The following is a 10,530-nucleotide window of genomic DNA, read 5'->3' on the forward strand; positions in this document are numbered from 1 at the left end:
AGATGCCAAGTATCTGGCTTGAACTAGCATCACAGAGCAGCACACTGAGTTTACATGTTTCCTTCTGCACTTTGTTTCTTGCGTCAACAGGGCATGTTTGGTTTTCTCTTTGAGGGAAATAGTTTTCTTGAAGCTGTTGTTGGCCTGTGGAGAAATGTGATCATAAGAAATGACTGAGGAAAAGCTGCAGATCGAGCCATAAGAAATGAATGCAACTGATTATTTAATGTTTAATGTTGTTTTTATAGGCAATCATTTAAGCTTTGTTAGTTCCAGGTTTAATATGTGCAATAAGTTCATTTCAATAAGTTTTGCAATAAACATTGAACCAATCCTTTAAAAACGGGGCACACTGAAGCTAACTGTGGTTTTACCGTCTTGTGTAGTCAAATAAAACAGTAGCATTCAGGTTTCCAGCTCACGTTTAGTTGGGTAAAAGTTCAACAGATTTTATTATTTGTTTGTGATTTTTTTTGGTTGAGAAATCCCCCCGAAAAACGGCATCATCATAAACCCTAATCCTGCAACGTTCTCCAGCCGATACGCCGTTCTTATCGTTTGATAGGAATCAATCATCTTTCTACAAATCCCAGATCCCAGAATTATAAAACCCTCAGGTCAGATTAGCATTCTGGGAAAACAAGATTCCCCCATCGAGACAGACCAGATGGGTGTACCCCCCGAAATAAAAAGAATCAGCCACTTCCCCTGCAGAAGAGGGAGAAGAAGAGGAGGTTCAGGCCCTCCGGGGAAGATGAAGGAGGGTTTGAGACAAGAGTTAATGCCGTCAGTTTAACAATGGCCGCCACCGCCGTCGAGGGCATGAAGGAGCACGGGAAAAGAGCGGAGGTCAAGGGGGACGGGGGGTCAAGTTCAAGGCCACTGTCACTGTCTGCATTTTAACAGCCATGACACACCCCTCCCCGCACTTATACTCACATTTGCAACAACAACCACACCCACACACACACACACACACGCACACGCACACACACACGCACACGCACACACACACGCACACGCACACGCACACGCACACACACATACACAAACCATGTATACATCACTTCAGGGGACATTACATTGACTTACATGCATTTCCTGGAGACTTATCCTAACCTTAACCATAACCAACACATGCCTAACCCTAACCCTAACCCTTACCCTTACCCTAACCCTTACCCTAACCCTAACCCTTACCCTAACCCTAACCCTTACCCTAACCAAGTCTGCACCCTAAAATTAATGATTCCCCTCATGGGGAACTCCATTTTGTCTCCATAAGGGAGGCGAGTCCCCACACGTGACTGTGTAAACAGATTTAGGTCCCCACAAGTATAGTAATGCTAGGCCACACACACACACACACACACACACACACACACACACACACACACACACACACACACACACACACACACACACACACACACACACACACACACACACACACACACACACACACACACACACACACACACACACACACACACACACACACACACACACACACACACACACACACACACACACACACACAGGCTTTTGTCTCACTATTGGGCCCAGAGAGGGAACATGGTAAAAGCAGCAAAGGAGAGAATGGAGATGTTTAACTTGTGAGGGTCTCTGTCTGGTGTGTCTGGTGTGTTTGGCTGTGGGTGGTATTGTTGGTGAAGCAGAGGAAATGTTCAGTGACTTGCATGAAATGTGTCGGGTCCGTCTGGTGTTTGGAGGCTTTTGTTGCATTGTTTTAGACTTTAAATCAAGACGGATCTGAAGCTGAGAGAAGAAAGATGCAAATTAGTGTCACTATTTGGTTCAGAGACGAGAGTTACTCTGATAAAATACCGTATAAGTCCATTTTGAACCCTTTAATAAAGAGTTTTCTGCTTTTGTTTCCCCTTAAATAGCTTTTGGGGGTTTGTTACAAATCCTCTAAAGCCCTGGTATATTCATATTTAGCCATTTTAAATATATCCAGAAAGTGAGCATTGGAAAAAACGATATGCAGAACAATGGCTTAATGAGATTTTTAAAGTTAATTATATCGATTATTTCTGCTTCTCTCTCATGTCAAAGGCTACATTAGGATGCCAGAACAATTGAGCATGGACGGAAGAGATTTAATCTGCTGCAACCTTGAAATACGTCTGGAGTTTTATAATACTACGGTTTCTAGCATATGCAAATAAAGTACAATTTTGAGGTACTTGAGTGTTTCCATTTAACGCGACTCTGTACTTCTCCTCCACTACAGTTCAGAGGTACATGGTGTTCCTCCACTACATGTATTTAATAGCTTTAGTTACTTTACAGATGTGGATGAATGATGTGAAATATAATCAAGTGTTAAATCAGACTTTAGTTCCACCTGGAGTAAATTCACAAGCTACCCTGCAGTATACAAAGTCATTCAAACTAGCTGCTCCTTTACCAGCTTTGAGAACACTTTCATGATCAATCATTATAAAACATATCATATATATTATTCTGAAATGGACCAATCTGCACAATCACTACTTTTACTGTCGCTACTTTAACTATATTTTGATGATAATACTTTCCTACTTTCACTTGAGGAACATTTTGAATGCAGGACTTTTACTGTAACAGAGTATTCCTACACTCTGGTACTTCTACTTTTACTCAAGTACAAGATCTGAGTACTTCTACTTTTACTCAAGAACAAGATCTGAGTACTTCTACTTTTACTCAAGAACAAGATCTGAGTACTTCTACTTTTACTCAAGAACAAGATCTGAGTACTTCTACTTTTACTCAAGTACAAGATCTGAGTACTTCTACTTTTACTCAAGTACAAGATCTGAGTACTTCTACTTTTACTCAAGAACAAGATCTGAGTACTTCTACTTTTACTCAAGAACAAGATCTGAGTACTTCTACTTTCAGGGTGACATCACATCTTAATCTTGACCACGGAGCAAGAGTTCAGATCCATGAAATGAAGTGGAACAGCTGATTTAGAGTCCATTGAAACAGAACATATGTTTGTTGTGTTTCTGCGACCAGGCAGAGGTCTCGCCCCATAAAACACTGCCCCCCCCCCACAAAGGAAGGTCAACGGGTAGGAAGTCTGTGTCCTCGCGTCTTTTTGTTGCCCTCAAACGGACCAGAGCGACCGCAACATGTCCACAGGCCGACCTTTGACCCCCCCTGACAGCGGGACGTCCCAGAGGAGAAATAAATATCTGAAGTGAAGCCGAGAAGCTGCTCCAATCATCACAGAGATATTTTATTGAATATTTTATTTCTTGTGTTTGAATAAATATCTATGCTTTACTTTATATATATTTTTTGCAGATTCTCACTTTAACTATGTTTATATAAATATGTTGATTTTATAGTTGTATTGAAAACTTCTTACTTTCATTTAAATTTTATGTTTAAAAAAATTATATTTTTATTTTGACTTCTTATATTCATATTTACGGAGCCCCTAAACAGTGAAACATATTTCTACCGTGAGTTCTGTGCTAAGTGCGTTAGCATTTTTTCGCTTAGTGCTAATTCAGAGGCTTGGTATTACCCTTGTGTTTCGTTTAGCTATTATCCAAAGCGACTTACATACATTCGGTACTGTGGGCAATATTTGAGCTCAAAAGGGTCTGAAACCTACGTACAAATCTACAGCTTTACATGAATCAAACCAAACGTACAGAATTCAATATATTTGATGAATTCCTCTTTGTTTCTGGTGCATCTCAACATGCTTTGAAAAGGCCTCGAATGAAATGATGTCACCTTTATCAGTTCCAGTTTTAACACTGAAGGATATATGTAAATGACAGGAGGGGAAATGTGTTTCCAGCCATTAAGCTTCTTCTAATTATTCAATTTAAAACGCAGAGTGTAGCGGGAAGAGAAGACGCTAATGGACGCGCCGTCTTCTGTTATTTACTCTCTGGCTGTTAATGTCGTCGCCCCCCCTCCCCCGCCTCATTACGGGTCAACACAGAAATATGCACAAAAACACACATAACTGCATCACCTTCACACACACTCTCACTCTCACACACACACACACACACACATGGTGGCAGTTGCGTGTCAGACTGGTGCCATGTGCCACCTCTCATGCTAGCTCCTTGTTACCTTGGCAACTGGCTTTGTGTGTGTGTGTGTGTGTGTGTGTGTGTGTGTGTGTGTGTGTATGTGTGTGTGTGTGTGTGTGTGTGTGTGTGTGTGTGTGTGTGTATGTGTGTGTGTGTGTGTGTGTGTGTGTGTGTGTGTCCACATTTCCTGCTCTCTGTTTCTCTCTACACGTTGGAAGCTGCACACACACACCCATGTTATGTAAAAAAATGAAATGCATGTAATTTCTTGCTAGTGTGTGTGTTTACGTTTGTCCATTTGAAATTAGGGGCTAATACCAGGACAAAGTACACAAAGCATGTTGAAGGTATGACGTTGTTTGATTAAGTGCGTTGTTTGATTAAGTGTGAAATCACATCCATATGTTTAAGTTGTGTAACATTGGAAAAATGGCTGTACTGAAATATGCTCTCAGTGAGGTCAATTAAAGGTTTTTACATGAAATGAAAGGCAGCACCACTAGCAGAACTGTGCCAAAAGAGCCTATAAAGGGGTCCTATAAGAAAAAGAAATACAAAAGATTAAACACAGTAGCTTGGTCTCCTAAAAGTTCCCATAAAACTGCATTGTCACTCTTTTTGGGGTGGATGGATCAGGGTGGCCAACCGGTGCAAAAACGCTACAACGCTCAAGCTTAAAAAACAATTACAAATATAAAAACACAAATGTTCGGAAACACATGCAGAAACATCTTCATCAACAACACATGCAGCTTTTAGAGAACATTCAGCAACTTGAAGAGACATGCGCAGCGTTTAGTAAAAGCTGCAGAAACCAAACGCTGAAGAAGCTCAAAACACAACGGAGACCAGGGGACACTAAAGAGTGACGCACACAGCTGGGAGACCAGGGGACATTAAAGAGTGACGCATACAGCTGGAGACCAGGGGACACTAAAAAGTGACGCACACAGCTGGGAGACCAGGGGACACTAAAGAGTGACGCACACAGCTGGGAGACCAGGGGACACTAAAGAGTGACGCACACAGCCGGGAGACCAGGGGACACTGAAGAGTGACGCACACAGCCGGGAGACCAGGGGACACTAAAGAGTGACGCACACAGCTGGGAGACCAGGGGACACTAAAGAGTGACGCACACAGCTGGGAGACCAGGGGACACTGAAGAGTGACGCACACAGCCGGGAGACCAGGGGACACTAAAGAGTGACGCACACAGCTGGGAGACCAGGGGACACTAAGGAGTGACGCACACAGCTGGGAGAACAGGGGACACTAAAGAGTGACGCACACAGCCGGGAGACCAGGGGACATTAAAGAGTGACGCACACAGCTGGGAGACCAGGGGACACTAAAGAGTGACACACACAGCTGAGAGACCAGGGTACATTAAAGAGTGACGCACACAGCTGGGAGACCAGGGGACACTAAAGAGTGACGCACACAGCTGGGAGACCAGGGGACACTAAAGAGTGACGCACACAGCTGAGAGACCAGGGGACACTAAAGAGTGACGCACACAGCTGGGAGACCAGGGGACATTAAAGAGTGACGCACACAGCTGGGAGACCAGGGGACACTAAAGAGTGACACACACAGCTGAGAGACCAGGGTACATTAAAGAGTGACGCACACAGCTGGGAGACCAGGGGACACTAAAGAGTGACGCACACAGCTGGGAGACCAGGGGACACTAAAGAGTGACGCACACAGTCGGGAGACCAGGGGACATTAAAGAGTGACGCACACAGCTGGGAGACCAGGGGACACTAAAGAGTGACGCACACAGCTGAGAGACCAGGGGACATTAAAGAGTGACGCACACAGCTGGGAGACCAGGGGACACTAAAGAGTGACGCACACAGCTGGGAGACCAGGGGACACTAAAGAGTGACGCACACAGCTGGGAGACCAGGGGACACTAAAGAGTGACGCACACAGCTGGGAGACCAGGGGACACTAAAGAGTGACGCACACAGCCGGGAGACCAGGGGACATTAAAGAGTGACGCACACAGCTGGGAGACCAGGGTTGCGTTCGAATACTCCAAAAAAACAGCTCCTAAGTTCTAACCCTATCGTCTATTCCTTGACCTCGGAGTGAAACGTCACGGGGTTAAGGGATAGTGGATAGGAGAATTCAAAAGGATTTAGGAGAAGAGACTGCGGCACTTTAGAGAATCCGACTGCACTTTCACTATCCGACGTGTTTATGATGCGCCAGCAGAGGTCATAAATGTGCGCCTGCTGCTGTGGGGAAACTATGGAAACTACAGTTTTCTATACAGCGGACTACAACATGGATGTTTAATAAGAACGAGGGACTACTGTAAACTCATCTAGAGACTCTGCACCGTGCTCTGATGCTGTTGTTTTATGCTTTATGAACGGGGACAACAGAGAAACATATTCTTCATGACCAAAGTTGAAATTGAAATAAAAAAGGAAAGTGAAACTTATGCTCGTCACCCTCTCCCTCCGGTCCACATTAATACAAATGATCCCAATACATATGATTGTATGAAAAGATCTTAAAATCAATACAAATGTATTTATTATAAACGTTAGTCCTTAACATCTATCACTGTGTATATCACCATTCAAACATCTTTTAAAAGTTGAACAAACCCCACACAGCTCAGTAAAGCCTGTGAAATGTTGACTTTATTTGATCATTTCAGTAAAAACTAACGTTCATATTTCTCTTTTTGATTATAATACTGATGAACGTTCAAAACAAAGCACTTTGGCAACTTACCACATACGTTTTAAAATGCTTAATAAGCACCGTAACTTTCATGATATCATTTCTCGTTCATAATCGGTTGTTTCCGTGAACGGCCGACTGTTGTGTGACGGCAAATGCTGCGGCTGCAAGGCATTGTGGGGCAGCATTTTCTCCTCTCCTTTCGGTTAGGGAGGTCCAGTGGTTCCTAGGCTAAAGGAGGTTATAAAGGAAGTTTGAAACCTCCTTTCCTTTTAATTTAGAGAATTCGAACGGCACTTATCATGGCTGCCACTGAGGGACTTCCGGGTCATTTCACTCCGTTAGGAAGGTTCCTAAGCTAAATGGACTATTCGAATGCAACCCTGGGGACACTAAAGAGTGACGCACACAGCTGAGAGACCAGGGGACATTAAAGAGTGACGCACACAGCTGGGAGACCAGGGGACACTAAAGAGTGACGCACACAGCTGGGAGACCAGGGGACACTAAAGAGTGACGCACACAGCTGGGAGACCAGGGGACACTAAAAAGTGACGCACACAGCTGGGATGGGGCGCTTGGTGACGTTCAGGATTATAAAGCTGAACAACTGTCTCTGTTGTTGGAAACTTATCTAAAATGTTTTATGGTCTTATTTTAACAATGTGGTCACATGACTCCTTCTGATGTTACTGCAGATCTGCTGTAAGCTAGCTAGCTAACGTAGCTAACCTATATTCATTTAACGTCTCCTAATGGAAGTGTTTCGGTCGGCCTATGCAAAAATGTGCTATGTCAATCATCCTCAACCTTTACAGAAATTGCCCCTTGTGCGTTAAAAACAGGAGAAGGCGTTGTGCCGTATTGGAAGAAAAGACATCGTGTGAATGAAGCTGAAGTTGAAAAGGTTTTATCTGTCTGTTTTAAATCACCGTCACTCCCTTTAAATCCAACAGGGTGTTTCCAGAGGCGCCATTTATTCTACAACTGAAGCCCCATCTTTTTACATTGGCTTTTGTTTCTACTTGAGATGTGTGTTATGTTTGTTCCTTTTGGGACTCAGTGTTTTGTTTTTATGTTAACCTTACATTTCTGCCTCATGTTGTTCTTGTATTCATGTTTCTGTGGTCTTAATTTTAACTTTGTTCTTTCTTGTGAAGCACTTCAAGGTGCTATAGGCTACTAAATAAACGTTATTATTTATTATTATCCACCGTATCAGAAGAAGCCTGATTTCTTTGTGGCTTTGTCTTTGACTCTGGCTGTAAACACCTGCAGCCTCAGAGCTTTCGGCTAATTGCAGTTAATTGCATTCACCTGCTGGCCCAGTGTGACTCAGTCCTAATGAGAGGCTGCGAGTGAGAAGCTCTGCAACCTTGAGAGGTCCGACCTACATAGTGAGCCACACTTAATTAAGGGTTTTCACACTCAAAGATATAGATTAATTGTATGGATAAGGTATTTTTGTGTGAGAGCTTGTTGAGTTTGACCTTAGAAAGGGGGAGCTTTATTTCCATCATAGGCAGACATGGGAAGCATTTCAGTCATGTCCTGTTTAGGGCCACAGTATGTTTCCTTTGTCCATTAAAGGGGCCAGTATGTAGTGTCTCTACTTTAAAGAGTCCTCTCCTGCTGATGTTCAGGTGTATATCAGTATGTAGTGTCTCTACTTTAAAGAGTCCTCTCCTGCTGATGTTCAGGTGTATATCAGTATGTAGTGTCTCTACTTTAAAGAGTCCTCTCCTGCTGATGTTCAGGTGTATATCAGTATGTAGTGTCTCCACTGGAACATGTCTCCATGCTTTAATGTTCAAAAAGCTCTTTATTTTTCTCATACTGCCTGTGCTGCAGCACCTCTTTTCACCCTCTGTCTGAAACCAGAGCCCAGTCTGCTCTGATTGGTTAGCTGGCCGGCTCTGTTGTGATTGGTCTACCGCTTAGAGATGTACCCCCCTTAGCCTATCATGTACAATGTGTTGTTAGCCAATTGGAGTGTGAGTGTTACGTAGTGATGGGAGGGTGAGTGTGTGGGAGAGAAAGGGAAACGGAACACAGGGATTTTAGCCTTTGTAGACCATTACATTTAAACCTACGTATTTAACACACTCCAGGAAAGGCATTTGTTTGACTGGGTTGTTTTACAGCATCACAGATGACAGATTAAAATACACCTTGTTCAGGGGGATGTTAGACGCCATGCTGCGAGAATCCCCACAGAAAGCTGAGGCATATTGAGGGAAAGGAGGGAAAATAAACCACAAAACCTCCTACAAAAACCTCACAATTTGAAGGTCTAAAATACCACATATGTGTTCCCTTTGTGCTGCCACAGTCTAATCTCTTATTACCAGCTGACATGTATTTTCTGAGCAGCCAGGGGCAACAGAGGGGCCCTCTTTCTGGGAGGGACACAGTCAATTTATTTGATCCCATAAGGTTAGTTGTTGAACACCTTAATCCACATGCACGCCTCCTCCCCCTTTCATTCAGCAGCTGTGATTGGATTACACAGCTCATTCCATGTGTGTGTGTATGTGTGTGTGTATGGGCATATGGAAGAAAGGAGGGAGGGCATTTACAGAATGATATGTGTGTGTGAGCGGTATTTAGCTCCTTTCACACACATCCTTCATTCCCTCCAACACTTTCTCCACAACGAGGCCGTTTAATAGCTCCGTCTTTAGCAGCTGATGTGATTTAAAGTCACATTTTTAACATCGAATGCGTTTCAGTTGTTTAAGCAAAGATTTATTTTCCTATATATATATATTTTTTTTTTCAGTTGTTGCTGAATCACACCATCACAGCTTTAAGGTATCATACAGTCCTGTTTTGTGCTTCAAAATATAAAGAAAACTCTTTCCAGCGAAAATAAATGTTCGATTTTTTTATATTAAAGAGTCAATATGATCAACTATCAACTATCACTATCAATTATCAAAATAATCATGCAATTAAAGCACATCTTTTCATTCAGAAGAATCCACAATAGTATGTTTACACAGTTCCTCGGCTCATCTTCTGAGGGACATTTCTTAAAGGGGCCCTGTTCTACTAGGGAACGCAGGGATTTTAGCCTTTGCAGACCATTTACATGCACTAAAACCTAAAGAACACACTACAGGAAAGGGAAAACCCCCAAAAAGCAGAATAGGGCCTAAAAACAAATCTTTGGAAAATATTGTGTATAATTTCATGTTCGTGCAAAATAGTTAAATTAATGTTTTTCTAAAGCCCGCGTCACACTGTCCCGAAATTGACACCCGATGGACAAACGAATATGGAATTATGAATTTCGCACGAAGATGGCCCCGAACCACACACGAAGGCAACATTTACATTACATTTAAGAAATACAACTGCAACGAAAGTAACAAAAACAATTATGTTAAAGTACTATGATACTGTACTGATATTTTCAGACTTTGTTCTTTACTTTATCCGTCTTTATATGTAGAAGATATTAAGTTTTCTCCATAATGCTGTTTCCATAGCAACAACAACTTCCCGTCAACTCGCCTTCAAAATAATATATTATATCCTATTCAGTTTCACAGAACACAAATTGGGTTATTTACATAATATGTTTACATGATTTTGTTGTGCAATAAAACAACCAGATGGACACATGATAAAGGAAATGTTCAAATTCGGCTCTGATCGTAACATCGGGCCATTCGTGAGGGCATCTTAAAGGGGACCTATCATGCAAAATGCACTTTTGTACGTCTTTTATACATGAATATGTGTC

This window comes from Trematomus bernacchii, unplaced genomic scaffold, assembly GCF_902827165.1.
Source record: "Trematomus bernacchii unplaced genomic scaffold, fTreBer1.1, whole genome shotgun sequence".
NCBI lineage: Eukaryota > Metazoa > Chordata > Actinopteri > Perciformes > Nototheniidae > Trematomus > Trematomus bernacchii.